Below are 17,733 nucleotides of genomic sequence, written 5' to 3' on the forward strand. Positions count from 1 at the left end.
ACTATGATTTATGTGTATAAGAAAGTCAATGTGAATATCATGACTATGATTTATGACATTGACAATGAATAATATGTTGTGAATTCATGAACGTTTTATATGTGTAAGAAATCCATGAAAGTTATAATAGCCATATCCCCTTATTGAGTGATTAGCGCTCACCCCACGATGTTTATATGTTTTGCAGGTGAGGATTAAGGCATGAAGCTGGGAGAGGATTCCAAGGGACACTATGAGCATGAAGAGATGTTGTTATGGGATTTTGAGAACTTGGTTTTAATGATGACTATTGAATGGTTTTGCTAGTATTCAGTGAAGTAATTATGTTCATATTTCATAATGTAGTAAATATGTTCATGTTCTATAATGGAGTAAATATGTTTGTGTTAATAAAGGAAATCAAATTGCTAGTAAAATTTGTAAAAGTGAGTATGTTCTAGTAATTATCACTATGCATTTCATAATTTACTCCAAGAAAGGAAACTATATTATTAGACTTGTACAATGAATTTATTATAGTTTAGAAATTTTTTTTTTAAATTACAAATTTATTCTTTAAATAGGGTTTTAAAACAAACATCTTTTCTAGGCGTGGGTTTTCTAGGTTCTCAATGGCCAAGGGATACTTAGGAAATACCCAGCTAGGGAGGGGTTTTACAATACTACCTTGATATGTTTGTATTCAGTAATCAAACTAACGATTAGATAAAATTGGACTTGAGCACCAACTCAATTCCACTGTGGCCATAGTTTTACAGTCATTGTCATTTACCAAATTACTCAGTGAGATAAATTCTCCTGTACCCAAGAGTGATGAATCCTTTATTGATCCACCATAGCCATAGTGTACTTCTCAATGTGGCCGACTATTACGGTACTGATAACCCTAAATATGACTACATTTGGCTAGTGTCAAACTACACCGATATTTACACACGACGCTTTAGTATTGTCAAGTCTAAGGATCACATACCCCACAATCCATTAGAGGATATACTCCATAGACATTGGAATTATCATCTATATGGAATCCTTTGGTGGGTCTATTAATTAAACTTGCCAAATACAAGCACCCATGCATTACACCAAGTTGTCACCAAACAACTTCAACATGTAAGATCTGTTATTATCTTTTGATAGGGTTGTTCAATGCTATGATAGCCTTACTATATTATCTGTGCCCTTACTTTAGGATAGTACTAGGGCTACCCTAAATATGGCTAATATTTCGAGAGAGAGAGAGAAGGGATGGGGGGATCAATAAAAAAATTTTGTGGAACAAAACTTATCAATGCAAGTAAAGGAAAATGATGAGTTTATCAAAAACAATGTTCAATAACTAAACTCAACAACTAAAGTACGATAGAGATAATGTTAATGTAAATGAGCAATAAATATACTCAAGAGAGAACATATAAGCAATAAATATGAACAATGAATGGATGAACAAGTGTAATAAATGATGTTCAACCAACAACTATGCAAGGAATAATAAAAAGTTGAGAGATAGATAAATGCTTAGAGATTTATAGTGGTTCAAAGCTATATCCACAAACCTCCTACATCCACTTTTTCAAGTCAACCTCCTTGAAGTTCCACTAGAATCAAGTTTCGCCAATATAATAGTTTTCACAAGGACTTTCACCTCACACACTTATATTTATAGGATTGCACCTAGTTTTATAGGATTTTGCCACTAAAGAATGATTCAAAGTGTTTTGTGAATGATTGCCTCTTCAATGTAGGCTAATACACACAATAAGAACAAGTGAACTCTCAAAGGTTTACAAGATGAGTACAAGTGACAATATTTAATTTGGATCTTGAGCTCTAGAGATTATATGAGGATGTTTTATGATTTAGTATATCTCTTCTCTCTCATATTACCTAAAAACACTGAGATTTTATAACCCTAAAAAGATTAGCTGTTGTAGCATTTAATGCAGTTATGATAAAGTCTGCAAAACCCAGAGGAACGATTGTTTTTGACATAACAGTCATTTTTTTTTTTTTAGATCTTGGTTAATTCGAACGGTCATTTCACCACGCCATATGCTCATGCAAGGACATTGCACGGTCATTCCACCAGCGAAATAGTCAAATCCAAATGCTCTTCCAAATCCACTTAAGTTTCCAAAAGTGTGAACGACTTCTTAGAATGATGTCATGCAAACCTCTTCAAATACGAATGATCATTCCACCATAAGGAACAGTCGTTCCAATTTTGAACTTTGAGTTTTGACTTTGACCTTTGAGATGAAGTCAAGAATGCAAAGCATTCTAAATTTGAATTATCTTGACTTTTGATTTGAGCGCATGGTCGTGCAGGCTGGTAGTGCGAGTGCAGAATGGTCATATGCGTGCCACTCAACTTGGTAGAATGATGAATGACTATGAGGAACAATGTCATGCGAAGCTACACATTCATCTAGGTAACTTTCTCTTATGGAAAGGTCGTGCCTTCCTAGTGTACGATTGTACCATAGTAGAAATTTGCTTATGCATGGTCATACCACCTGAAAAACCTGTTTTAGTTTGGTTATGACTTGTGTCATACCTTAGCATGTTATGGTTAGTGTTCAATCAACTTTTTGGATAGTTTTGACATATCAAAACACATGAGAGGTCAACAATCTCCCCCTTTTTAATTGATGACAAAACTAAAAAAAAAATTGAGTTTCAATTAAGCATAATAACATATATTCAACATGCATTTTTCATAAACCAAAACTTGAGAAGAGCTCCCCCTTAGACTGTGAACTCTTCTTCCAAATATGCATTTTTCAAAAATGAATTTTGAGCACAAATGCTCCCCTTTTCACCAAGTATATTCTCAACAAACACAAAACACTTCAATATATACATTTCACAATAGCCACAAAACACAAAAAAGTTCAATATCAACATTATCAACATTATCAACAACATCAAATCAACGCAACTTAATTTCCATCTTTTCTCTCCCCTTTTTTGTCATTGATAAAAAAGATACAACATTATAACATAGATGAAAAGGAATTGTATCAAGAAAACAAGTCATTTGCATTAAGCATTTAAATATGAGATATACAAAGCAAATATAAGTGTCCAATGGACACATTTGTTTCTCTTGTGCAAAATAAAGAAAAAAAAGAAAAAAACTGAAAATTAAAAAAAAAAAATATGTGAGGCTAAGGGTTATGAGGTGGAGATGGTGGAGGAGGTTGAGGAACATGTGATAGATGGGCTTGGAGGCTTTGGAGGTTGTTTGAAACTTCTGAAATTTGATTGCTTAGGAGAAGAAACTGATCCAAAATGGTGTTGCTCGGCTTGTCAAATTTTTCATCAAAATATAATGAAACTTTGTTAGAAACTTCATTAGCTAAACTGGGAGGCATGGAACTTGATCCAATTTCAACTCTTGCTCTCTTCAGATTTGCTGCTTCTTCTTCACTGGATGATTCAGTGGCTTTTTCATCTTTGTCCACTTCTTTAGGAAGGATTAATACCCATGATCCATCAGATATTGCTCTAATCAACCCATCCTTTGAAGTGTATTGTTAGAGAATAAGTTGGAGTCGTTAAAGGTTATATTCTTTTCAGTATCCAATTTCATGATTGGAAGAGCTGGACAGTTACAGAAGAATGTAATGATCATCCCCAAGGGAATTCCACTAGAGTCCTTTTAAAGTTCTTCAAGATTCCTTATCAATAAAATTGTAGAGTTTACTTTTGTTCCATTCATGGCTGCTTCCATTAACAAACATCTTTGGTCGTAACTTAACCATTCGACCTCTTCCTTTCATTGAAGGAATAAGAGATGAATTTGTGAAGAACCCTCATCTCTGAAGCTTTTAGCTTTGTCGATTTTGATCTATGAGGATCATAATTTCCTAATCCAAGCAAACGAGGAGGACCATCCTCTAGGTGGATCCACTAATCCTTTACAATTACATCCAAGCCACTCAGCCAATGTTCCAATAGGAATGACATGATCTATGTTCTTCAGTCTAAATATCTTGTATATCCATTATCAACTTCAAGACTATTGTAAAACTCACTAATGAGATGTTTATACCCTGCCATCCTTATTTCAATCAATCTTCTCCATTTCAAGCTATCAATCTATTCTATCAACTTACTATCAATTTCAAATAAACGAATAGTAGACCAATAAAAAATTTGACCAAGATGCATACCCTGTTTGTTAATACGCTTAAACTTCATTTTTTGGATTGAATTTCTAAATTCAACTCCATATGGCTCATGTAAGTCTCCTGATCTCGGTCCTCGGCTTCCACTTGCAGTGTTCTTCATTCTAGGCATGGTGTTTGGGTGATTGGAAGTATTTGGGATGAGTTAGGAGTGATTTGGAATGGATTTAGAGTGAAAAGTTTTGTGGAGTGTAGAGAGTTTTTGAAATGGGTTTTGGCATCAACTCAAAAATGAACTGACCTTTATATAGAAAACCTAAGGCATGGTCATGCGGCAGTTGAGCACGATCGTTCCACTAATGTTTTATATTAGGGTTAGATCAACTTAACTCAATGCACGGTCGTTCGTGATAGATACCACGAACGTGCGTTGGTTTTTGAAAACTGATCTAAAGCATTCAACACGCACGATTAGTCCATTGATGGGTAGGATTGTTCTGTTAGAGTAGGTGCCCTAGATTCTATCATATTTGACTCTTCATAATATCATAGTTGTCAAATAAAGGCAGTCTTCTATATCATGTAAATCATATCCTTATATGATTTGATATATGTCCTTAGAGTGGTAGAACCATGACGAGGGAATCAAGTGTTTTAAATCTTGACTGTGAGGACCCTATGATCACGTATGGTGACTATTCTAGAAACGTCCATAGCCCAACCCTACAGAAAAGTAGTGACAAATCTCACATATCAAAGTTGTTTGGTGACAACTTAGTGCAACCCATGGGTGCTTGTTGCTTGCAAGTTCATTGGGCTGACCCACTAAAGGATTCCATATGGATGATAACCCTAGTGTCTATGGAACAAATCCTCTAACGGATAGTGGTGCATGTGATCCTTAGACTTGAGATCACCGGAGGGTCTTGTGTATCTATTGGTGTAGTTTGATACTAGCCTAACGTAGTCTTATTTAGGACTATCAGTACGGTAGTGATTGGCTATATTGAGAAATATATTGAGGCTATGGTGGATCAATATAGAATTCATTACTCCTGGATACAGGAAAGAGTTATCCCACTACGTAGTTTGGTTAAGTGGACACGACACATAAATCTATGACCATAGTGGGATTGAGTCGTCACTCAATCCAATTTTAATTTGGTCGTTGATCTGATAACTAGATATTAATACATCAGGATAGCATACGAAGTTGACACTATTTCTATGCTTCTGCTTGATGGGATAATAGTAGATGAAATGATTTGTATTGCAGGTAACCTTACCGTTGACAGGTATCAGTTCTTTGTTGATCTCTACATGTTGGGTGGCCATGATGCTTTGTTAGAGGCCAATCTTGGTCTGTGAATAATGAGATGATTAGTTGGTGGTTAATTGCAATATTGCTCATTGCCAACATGATAGGAAGCCTATGGGTCATACACATAAGGAGAGTTGATTGCAGAATGTATATTTAATCAAAGAAGGGTTAAATTGTATTTTGGTCTTTTCACAAAGACAAAGGTAATTCGGTAATTCTACATGGGTAGGCGCCTATTTGTATTTATTGTGTAATAAGTAAATTACCTAATTAATATTTAATATATTTATTAAATATATTAGTATTAATTGTATTAATTAAATTACCCTAATTAATAAATTTATATTTAATATTAATTGAAAAAATAAAATTCCTAATTAGTCGAGTAAGATATTTAATATATTAATGCTATTAGGAAACCTAATTAGTACTATTCTTATTTGGTTTAGGATTAAAACCAAACAAGGAAAAGAATAGTATCCTATTCCAAATTGGAATAGGGTTTTAAGTTGCCTACATAAGGCAACTTAAAATTAGTTTAAAAAAGTGAATTCAGTCAATCAAAAAATAGAGAGAATGTTTGAGATAGCTACCATTCACTCCCTTTCTAGCAATTGGGATTTTCTTTGATTAATATGCAAGGCTCTCTGTGTGGATGCTGAAGCGTGATTCTACTCTTGAATCGGATTACGGAGAAATCATGTTCTAATGAACAGTGCCCATAAACAGTGTTTATAAACAGTAATCATGAACAGTGTTTGTGATAGTGTCAGTGGAAGTGAACAGTGTTTATGAACAGAATCGGTGAACAGTGTTGGTAAATAGTGATAGTGAACAATATTCTAATAGTGACAGTGAACAGTACAAAAATTAAACGTGAAGGAGCCTCCAAACGTTGGTACATAATTAATCCTTGAATGGATTAAGTTTTAATGTATGTAAACGTAATAATCTATGCTTAGATTCATTGGGTTCAAAGGTTTAATCGAAATATTTTTATTTTTCGCTATCGATTAATTCCTAACAGTGTTCTTAGAGCCTCGGGTATCTGCTTATTACGTTTAATTTTGGTTGGAAAATATGTGATTTGTTGATTACATGTTTTTGTTTGATTTTGTTTTGATTGAATTGAAATAAAATTGATTAATGAAATTTGTTGATGAATTGTGATTGGGTTAATGATTGTGCGTTGTTGCTTGCAATTTTACTTGAGGATTATTTGAAGAGTGTTGATGCACATTTGTTGTAATTTGGTGGCTCAATTGATTGAAGTCCTTCAATCGGGACTAAACTACAAAGTTTGACACCTGTTGGACCTAAATTAATTCTACAAATTATTAAGGGGTCAAATGTTATTATTCACATTGAATCACAATATGCTTTTAATTGTTTGAATGAGAGGCTTCTATATATGTTATTGCATGGTGCCCGGTAAGACTTAAGGGTGTATGTTTTAATTGAATTTTGAGAATGTATGTTTGTATATTTTATAATAGGGCCTGCGTGCCCTGCCTTTCTCTCATCTCTATTGTACATTCTTTTCTCACCTCCCTCCCGTCGAATGTAACCCGAGGTTTCCAAATTTATCAATGTAAATTAGACTAGTTTTATTTTAATTTCTTGTAAATTTGTAATATTATATACTTGAAGACAAAGCAAAGGAACAACGTTCATTCTCGAAGACTCAAGAATTTATATTGTTTAGTATAGGACCCTAGGTTGACCCACGAGTTCCTCAAGGCTTAAGGAGACTAGTTTTTAGTTAGGCCATGTACTGGCACATTTAATTTCTGCTTAGAATGCATGATTAAGGTTGAATGTTTCACATGCCTAATTATGTATAATAAAAATGGTGAGACACTTAATATAAAAAAAAACCCTCAATTGGATATTAAGTCAAAGATAACCCCACGCCTTCCATCACTATGGGTTTAATCAAACCAATGTTCATCGTGGCCTTGTTTGCCCTTATGAATGGTACACTTCTACCTGTGGGAGGTTAAGTTGCATTGGAATTGTTCGGTAATAGTGATGGGTCTGACTTAACTAGTGTATTTGCTTGTTCACCACCACGAAGGTTGATAAATACAATAGAGGCATAGTAGAGAAGTGCATTTGATTGATGCATGTGGTGGCGTGTAGTGTCCACCCTGCTGATTTGAGAATCACACTTGAGGACAATGGTTGGTGCCATTGAATTGTGTAATTGGTTTGTTGGCCTAGTTTACATTTGAGATTAATAGTTGGTGCTATTAATTGGAGTAAATTAAGTTTGTTGACCTACCTATTGTTTGCATCTGTGAAGGTTTAAAATGGAATTGATGGGATCTCGGCCCACTAGGAAGACTAATGGGCCTTCCCGAGTTTAATGGTGAGGACTATTAGCTTGAGGAAAATAGTGGGAGCGTTTGTTTAATTAAAGACCTGATTAAACAAATGATTATAACATGAAATTAAGTCTAATATTTGCACTTGTAGAATCATATCAAAATGGACAAGTCCAATTTAATGTTGCGATCTTTAAATCAAAAAAGAACATAGGCTAGATGGTAGTAATTTTATAGACTAGTTGAATTGTACTTGAGTCTGAAAATAAATACCATTGATTGGCTTCTATCTCAAGAGCCTTATGATAACATCACCCAAAAACAGTTGTTCAGGCGCAAGATGGATAAGGGTGCCAAAGTTGGCCCTTATGTACCAAGATGATTGGGTATATTGAGAGGCTTGAGACCTTGGGTTTTGGTTTGGACAATGACTTAGCAATCGACTTAGTCTTGCAGTCCTTACCTTATTCTTATTCTTAGTTCATGGATAATATGAACACGAATGAGAAGACCCTCCCTGAGCTCCTAACTATTTTAAGGACTACAAAGTAGGATATTAAAAGGTTCAAACTAAACTAGTGTTGATAGTTGACGCTGGCATTGGTGAAAGGAAGGGTAAAGGCAAGGATAAGGCTAAGGCTAAATCCAAGCCCAAGCCCAAATCCCTAGATACTCTGAAGCTTGTGGGAGGTGTTAGTAAAGATGGGAAGATTGTTTTCTTCTACTATGGCAAACCTGGCCATGGGAGGAAACATTGCAAGGCCTTTCTCAAGAAGAAGTCGAAAGCTTCTATATTAGCTATGCTAATTATTGAGTTTAACCTGTCTCCTGTTATATCTTGTGTCATTGACACTAGTTATGGTTCTTACATTTTACCAATGTGCAGAGACTATAGTAGAGTAGATAGCTCACCAAAGGAGAGGTGAACCTACAAGTTGGACATGTAGTACACGTTGCTACATTAGCTATAGAGACCTATTGTTTATCTTTGCCTACGGGGTTGATCTTAGAACTTACATATTACATTTTTTTTTATTTTTTTTTAATTATTTTTTTTTTTTTTTCTTTTTTGTTTAATTATAATATTGTTTAGATTACTAATGGATTGTTGTATTTTAGCATAAATAATGTTCTTTATGGAATTGTTTCATAATGGTTTATAAGTTCTTAGATTAAACAATAAGGAAATTATTAAAATAATAACTATGCAATGTATGGCAGATTCAGTTAAACATTCCTCATTTTGGGGCTATGCTCCAGAGGTTGCGACTCACACACGGAATCACATGTTGTCAAAGTCAATAAATAAGACTTCATATGAACTATGGAGTGGGCATAAATCCACATAGTCTTATTTGAGAATTTTGGTTTGCAAAGCTTATCTTAAGAAATATCTGACAAATGATGGGTTGATATGCCACAAGAAGTAGTTGAACATTGTGGGGAGGTTTCTCTATAGCATATGGAACAAAGTGAACCACCTTAAACTACATAGGAGCTGTGTGGATCTGGTAAAGTACGTTGCGAGCTCAAGAGTTTTGGATTTCTCATGACTCAGCATGGCAACATACTAGTCTAACAAGACGATGAAACTAGAATCAACATTGACGTTGTATATAATCTAGATTCCACTAAATGGCTTGAAGCCATTAAATTTTATATGAAGTCCATGTACTAGAACCAAGTATGGAATCTGGTGGATCCACCTAAAGGGGTAAAACCTATAGGGTGTGAGTGGGTTTTCAAGAAGAAGACTGACATGGATGGTAACATGCATGCTTATAAAGCACGGCTAGTTGCAAAATATGGCATCGACTATGATGAAACCTTTTTGCCAGTTGCGATGCTTAAGTCCATTTGGATTTTGCTTGCGTTTGCTGCATAACATGATTATGAAATTTGGCAGATAGATGTCAAAGCTGCTTTCCTGAATTAAAATCTTGTAGAGGATGTCTATATGACACAACCCAATGGTTTCATTCTTGAAGAGAAACTTGGTAAGATATGCAAGTTGTAGAGGTCTATATATGGACACAAGCATGCTTAAAGGAGTTGGGGAATTTGTTTTGACAAATTCATCAAGGGTTTATCTTTGTCAAAAAACGATTATGAGCTCTATGTATATAAGAAAGTCAGTGGTAGCGTAGTTGAATTCCTAGTGTTGTATGTTGATGACATACTTCTATTGGGAATGACGTACCGAACTTGCAATCGACAAAGACTTGGTTATCCAAGTGTTTCTCCATAAAGGACTTAGAAGAAGTAGCCTGCATCCTTGTATTAAGATCTATCAGATAGATCATGTAGGTTGCTTAGTTCTAAGTCAGAGTACATACATTGGCAAAGTGTTGAAAGGATTCAACATGGAAGAATCCAAGAAAGGATTCCTTCTAATGTCACATGGCGTTTATCTCTCTGAGGACATATATCCTAAAAGACCAGAAGAGAGAGATAAGTTGAGTAGGATACCATATGCGTTTGCAGTTGGATATAACATGTATACCATGTTATGTACTCGGATTGATATCTGATGTGCAATATCAATCGGATCTAGGAAAATGTCACTGGATCGCTGTTAAGAACATCCTTACCTAAGAAGGACCAAGGACATGTTCTTAGTTTATAGAGGAGATTAAGAGATCACTGTGGAAGGATATAGTGTTTATAGATTGCAAGTTGTTGTGAGCTTGAGCCCTTCAAGTAGAGCACTATGGCATATTCTACAGTAAAAAAACTAAGTATAGGGTGGTTTTGGTCAAGAAGTTCATCACTGATCTTCATATGGTTCTTAGCTTTGTAGCAACAGTAATTTGCTGTGATAGCAATGGAGCCATGTTATAGGCTTATGACCATGGTCTCACAAACGTTCTAACAGAAATAACATCAAAAGCAAACTAATACAAAAATAGGAAACTCCAAACACAAAAGTGAAATCAAATTATTCTCCAATGTTTCTATTCTTCCATGCTCTCATCAGATTCATCAATTTCATCCTCATCAACTTCCATTGAAGGGCGAAAGTGAAACTCACTTAGTTTGAACTTGAAAATGTTCAGCCTGGCTCGTTCAAAGTGCTCATGTTACATATCAAAGAGGACTTGAAACTGCTTAGTCATCCATGCAGTTTGTTGGTGTTGATACTCGTGAATGGCATCCACCTTAGCATGCAATATCTCATCTTTATCCTTGAGTGGTGCTGTTGAAGACGATGCTAAGGCACTCTTCTTCTTTGATGCTCTTGCTGATTTCCCCATGGAGAGTTTATCCAAGTACTTAATAGTCAAACAAATCCCTGGCTGAATTAACACTTCATCCGAAGTATGCGGTACTGCCGCTTGATGACACAACGCAGTGACGAGTTGAGGGGATGAGTAGTTGTTTTGAGCATTACTGGCGGGGAATTGGATTTGAGAGAAGATGATGTTCCCTACATCCATCTTCATGCCATGTAGGATTGCATAAATCAAATTTGTCGTTGTTCTATTCACTATGCTATTATGTGTGGTTGGCATCAATCTTGTATTCATAAAATATTGCCTAATGCGAGCAAAGCTAAAGAGTTTACCCCCAGCAAATTTCTTATGTCACCTATTCACTATGACCCATTACCCTTGTCCCTTTGTCAGTGTTTTAATCACCTTGTCATGGTTGATAGTCTGCAAATAAGCCATATACTCATCTTCCTCCATGATTGGCAACCCATAAAAGGTGTTAATTGCCACCGCATTGAATTTGACTTCTTTACCTCGAACCATTGTTTTACCAAGAGCGCTTTCCGAAACATTTGCATAAAACTCCATCACCACTGAAGCCACTGCTGGTTGAGGTTTTTGAACAAAGTACTCCATCCTAATTTCTTAATTACATCGGTAACACCTGGAACCAAAACTTCCCCAAAATCCATACCTGTTTCCCTTTGCGCTACCTCTTCAAAGCGTTCCCTAGCCTTTTCACTACAAATTTAGGATTATTACCTTGAACAAACTTCCCTTTCTTGCTTCCCTTGTCTCTTCCTTTTCGTTTAGGAGCCAATTTTGGAGCCATATATTTTTTCTTTTCTTCACAAATACGAAATTTCACAACCCCAAAAGCAAACAATCATCCAATTCTTCAAATGGGATTGAAATTATCTCCTTTGAACACTAATTTAGCACCCAAAACTTCACACAATCTAAATTTTGCAAAACCCACACAAACACTTCTCAAACTCACGAAATTTCACCAAAACCCACAAAAAAATTTAACCAATACAACCACAATTAAGCTCAATTCATCACAATGAAGTGTAAAGAAACTTACTTGTGTTGGGTTGAATCTTTCTCACACAAGAATCCAACGAATTTGCCTTGAAATAGAAAATCCCCAATTTCTCAACCCTAACTCCTCCAAGGGATAATGCATTGAATTTGCTTTTCTAATCTTGTAAAATAATGTTTGAAAAATGTCAAAGTGAAAAGAAAGGGTGAGTGCTTGATGATTTATGATGAGAAGTAAAGGGAGAAGAAAATTTGAAAAGGAAAGCGCAAAGGAGGTGGGGAAAAGCGCGAGTGGTTGGGTTTTAAAAAAAAAAAACCTAACAAATATAAATATAAATATATATATATATATATTTATTTCACCTTCGTTCTTTGTTCCCTTCAAAAACAATCCGAACACGTCTCAGTTAAAATACCATGACAACAAAACAAAATAATGATCAAACATAAGAATACAACAAAATAATAATAAAAAAAAAATTAACAAAATTGAGTAAAAAGAACTTGGGTTACCTCCCAAGAAGTGCTTAGTTACCGTCCGTAGCTTGACGTTTCCTCATCTTCACTTAGGTTCATGAAGAAAAATCGAGACCTTTCATCTTCCATTCTATTTTCAATTTAGGTTTTAATTTTTGCCCATTTACCTTGAATGTTCCTTTTTCGAGATGATGAACTTTGATAGCCCCATGTAGGAACACTTTGCTCACAACGAATGGTCTAGACCACCTTGAGCATAACTTTCTCGGAAAAAGTCGTAGTGTAGAGTTAAATAATAATACTTTCTCACCTACTTTAAACTCTTTTTTGACGATGTGCATATCATGCCATTTCTTAGTCTTCTCCTTATAAATCCGAGCACTCTCATATGCATTGTTGCAAAACTCCTCCATTTCATTAAGTTGTAACAACTTCTTCGCTCCCGTTACTTTTGGATCAAAGTTCAGAAACTTTGTTGCCCAATATGATCAATGCTCTAACCCAACTGGGAGTGGCATGCTTTCCTATAAACCAATCTATATGGTGACATTCCTATTAGCATTTTGAATGCCGTTCTATAAGCCCATAGTGCGTTTTCAAGCTTCGTGGACCAATCATTATGAGAGGAGTTTACTGTTTTCTCTAGGATTCTCTTTAATTCCCTATCAGACACCTCCACTTGCCCACTTGTTTGCGGATGATATGGTGTTGCAACTCGATGTATGACTCCATACTTACTCAACAAAGTCTCAAATTGTCGATTACAAAAGTGAGATCCCCATCACTTATGATAGCTCTAGGTGTGCCGAACCTTGAGAGAATGTTCTTCTTTATGAACTTTACCACGACATGAGCATCGTTGGTAGGTAGTGCTATGACTTCCACCCACTTTGAGACAAAATCTACAGCCATAAGGATGAAACAGTTAGAAAAAGAAGATGGGAAAGGTCTCATGAAATCTATGCCCTACACATCAAATATTTCTACTTCTAAAATGTTACTAAGAGGAATTTCATTTTTCCTAGAAATATTCCTAGCCTTTTGACATGCATCACAAGTTAAAACATAATTATATGCATCTTTAAAGAGAGTGGGCCAGAAAAATCCAGATTAAAAAACTTTGGCGGCCATCCGTGTTGCTTCAAAATGCACTCCGACCTCCAAAGAATGGCAATGTCTAAGTATGTTCTCCATCTTTTTCTCCAGTACACTTCTCCTTATCATTTGATCCACACATTGCTTGTACAAGAATGGATCCTCCCAAAAGTAATACTTCAAGTCAAAAAAATAATTTCTTCCTCCTTTGGTATGTAATTTCGAGAGGTAGCACCTTCTTTACTAAGTAATTGGAGATGTCAGCAAACCATGGTCCATCTTGGTCCGCAAATAGTTGCTCATCTGGGAAGTTTTCATTGATTGACTTGTTGTTCTTTTGATCTTCTTCCCTTTTTTTCAAACGAGATAGATAGTCCGCTACTTGATTCTTGGTTCCCTTCTTGTCTCGAATTTCCAAGTCAAATTATTGAAGAAGTAATACCTATCTAAGCAATCTTGGCTTGGAATCCTTCTTTGCTAGGAGGTGCTTCAAAGCGGAATGATCGGTGTGTACAATGACCTTTGTACCTAGCAAATAAGAATGAAACTTGTCAATTGCAAAAACAACAGCTAAAAACTCTTTCTCGGTTGTGGCATAATTTAGTTTTGGTCCCATAAATGTCCTACTAGCATAGTAAACGACATGCAATATTCTACCTTTTCGTTGCCCTAATACAGCACCTATTGCATAGTCACTAGCATCACACATCAATTCAAAAGGTAATTCCCAATCGAGCATAACAATTATAGGAGTAGATATCAATTTAGCTTTTAGACATTCAAATGCTTCTAAACACTCTTTAGTGAAATTAAAAGATGCATCCTTAGCTAACAAATCACAAAGAGGTTTAAAGATTTTAGAAAAATTCTGGATAAATATCCTATAGAAGCCAACGTGTCTAAGGAAACTTCAAACGACTTTTACGGAATTTGGAGGTGGTAGTTTCTCAATGACTTCTACTTTTGCTTGATCTACCTCAATTCCCTTGCTGGATATTTTATGCCCTAGCACGATTCCTTCTTGTACCATGAAGTGACACTTCTCCCAATTCAAAATTAAATTGGTTTCCACAAATCGCTGTAAAACCAAAGCCAAATTAGATTAAACAAGTATCAAAAGAACTACCAAAAATAGAAAAATCGTCCATGAAAATTTCAATGGACTTCTCCGCCATATCCGAGAAGATAGACATCATGCAACGTTGAAAAGTGGCTAGAGCATTACATAATCCGAATGGCATTCGTCAGTAGGCAAATGTTCCATATGGACACGTGAACGTAGTTTTCTCTTGATCTTCTAGTGCTATTGCTATTTGATTGTATCCTGAGTATCCATCAAGGAAGCAATAAAATTCGTGGCCTGCTAACCTCTCCAACATTTTATCAATGAATGGTAGTGGGAAGTGATCTTTGCACGTTATAGAGTTAAGTTTCCAATAATCAATGCACACTCGCCACCCCGTAACCATTCTCGTCGGAATGAGTTCATTATTATCGTTCTGCACTATAGTCGTTCTTCCTTTCTTTGGTACAACTTGAACCAAACTCACCCACACACTATCTGAAATTGGGTAAATTATCCCCACATCCAACAACTTCAAAACTTCTTCTTAACCACTTCTTGCACTGTTGGATTGAGTCTTCTTTGCGGTTGCACCGTTAGCTTGTAACTTTTTTCCATTAAAATCTTGTGCATGCAAATTGAGGGGCTTATGCCTTTGATGTCTGCAATTGTCCATCTGATAGCCGTCTTGTAGGTCCGCAACACCCTCAATAGTTTTTCTTCCTCTACATCACTCAAAGAAGCATTAATAATAACATGATAAAACTTTGAATCTTCAAAAAATGCATACCTTAAGTGAGATGGAAGTTGTTTGAGTTTGAGTTCAAGTTTTGGAGGCTTCTTTGTTGATGAGTTGGAATGGCTCTCTACCACATTGATTTCATGGAATTTCTTGGTGTATGGCACTTCAATTCTCTAAGGGAGAGCATTTAAGAAGCTTAAACATCCTTTCAACTCTTCTTGATCTGCTTCATCTTCATTTGTCCTACCGTTAACTAGACAATTCTATAAGGGAGAGCTTGGGCAATTTTCTTCTATGGTTTTGGCAATGATATCATCAAGGACACTAATTTGAAAACAAGTATCTCCCTCGAATGGGTATTTCATGGCATCAAACACATTAAATTCTACTTGTTCATCCCTACTCATAAGATTAACTTTCCTTGGTGGACATCAAAGTCTTACCCGTAGCTAAAAAAGGTCTTCCTAAAATTAGAGGTACATCTTGATCTTCCTCACTGTCAAGCACAATGAAATCTACCGGGAAAATCAATTTCTCTACTTTTATTAAGACATCCTCTACTACTCCCCTAGGATATTTTATTGATCTATCTATTAATTAAAGATGAACAGTGGTTGGTTTTACTTTTCCTAGGCCTAGTTTCCTATAAACTAAAAATGGCGTCAGATTTAAACTAGCACCTAGATCACATAAAACCTTATCAAAATGGACACTACCTACTGTGCAAGGAATTGTGAAACTCCTTGGATCTCTAAGCTTTTGTGTTAGTTTCTTCAATAGCAATGCATTACACTCTTATGTAAGCATCACCGTCTCATGTTCTTCAAACTGCATTTTGTGTGTAAAGATCTCCTTTAAGAACTTGGCATACTTTGGCATTTGCTCTAACAAATCTACAAAAGGAACATTCATGTGTAAGCTTCTGAACATATCCATGAACTTACCAAATTGCCTGTCCAATCTTTGTTTCTGTAGTCTGTGAGGATAAGGAAGAGAGGCTTCATCTTTCTTTACATCTTGGGCTTTGTTCTCAAGTTCTGGTTTTGTGCCTAGGCATTATGTTAAGGCATTCTTCATTCTGGATTTTGTGCTGAGGCATTGTGTTGAGGCATTGTTGGTTTTGTCAAATTTCGTGTCTTTAGATTTTTCCTCGGATTCTTCAGCTTTTCTTGATTCTTTCAGCTCCTTGCCACTTCTCAACATGTGGCATTGAGTTGGTCCCTCAGATTCTTCTTGGTATCACTCAGCAACGTTCCTTGAACTATTCCCGCTAAGATATTGTGAGTTTGCCCCATTTGATTTTCAGGATTTCTTATGGAAACGGATTGATTTTGCAATAAAACTTCATACTTTTGAAGTTGAGCTTCATTCTTGTTAAATCTTTTACTCGACTCCTCCATGAATTTAGTGAGCACACTTTCCATATTAGATTTCTTCTCTTGAGGTTGGAATCCTGGTGGTGGTTTGTGCTCATTGTTGTTACTCTATGAAAAGTTTGGATGATTTTGCCATGCTGGAGTGTATGTGCTAGAATACAGATTCCCTTAAATTGTTGACATAGTTAGCTTGTTCCAGTTGAGCAGATGGATTCCTTTCTTGACAATCCTTGGACAAATGAATTCTTACACAAATTTCACAAGTTAGAGAAGATGATTCAATAGCATTTACCTTTAGGGCAACTCTCAATTGCTTTTGGATGGCTAAAAGTTGAGCAGCCAATGCGGTGTAGCCATCAACTTTGTGCACTCTCGCTGCTTTCCTTGTTGAATTTCTCTTTGAAGGCCTCATGTAGTTATTACTTGCCGTCACTTCAATCAAATTATAGGCTTCCTCTGATGTTTTGTTATTTAAGGCTCCCCCACTTGCAACATCTACCATGGCTTGTATATTTGGCATCAACCCGTTGTAAAACGTCTGCACTTGTGACCATATTAGTAACCCATGGTGAGGACGCCTCCGAAAGAGATCCTTATATCTCTCCCAAGCTTCATAAAGTGACTCCATATCTTGTTGGAAAAAAATTTGTGATGTCATTCCTCATCTTGGCGGATTTGATTGGAGGGAAATATTTCATAAGGAATGTTTGGACTAACTCATTCCAAGTAGTGATGCTTCCAGGTGGTAGAGAAATTAACCATGCCTTAGCTTTATCTCGAAGAGAGAATGGGAAAAGCCTTAGCCTAATTGCATTGTTGATACTACATTGTGTCTGAATGTGTCGCATAGCTCTAGAAAATTTGCGATATGCAAATTAGGATCATCGCTAGGCAACCTTGTGAATTGTATCGAATGTTGGATCATCTGAATGATGGCTAACTT

At 35.9% G+C, this 17,733-nt stretch overlaps 1 non-coding gene across 1 annotated transcript; it reads left to right on the top strand.

Moving 5' to 3' along the window:
* Window positions 1-17,350: 17,350 nt before the first annotated feature.
* LOC116119645 lies at window positions 17,351-17,458 on the top strand. Its single transcript, XR_004126422.1, has one exon. It is a non-coding gene; the product is annotated as a small nucleolar RNA R71 (small nucleolar RNA).
* Window positions 17,459-17,733: the final 275 nt, after the last annotated feature.

This window comes from Pistacia vera, unplaced genomic scaffold (assembly GCF_008641045.1).
Source record: "Pistacia vera cultivar Batoury unplaced genomic scaffold, PisVer_v2 Contig125, whole genome shotgun sequence".
NCBI classification, from domain to species: Eukaryota; Viridiplantae; Streptophyta; class Magnoliopsida; order Sapindales; family Anacardiaceae; genus Pistacia; species Pistacia vera.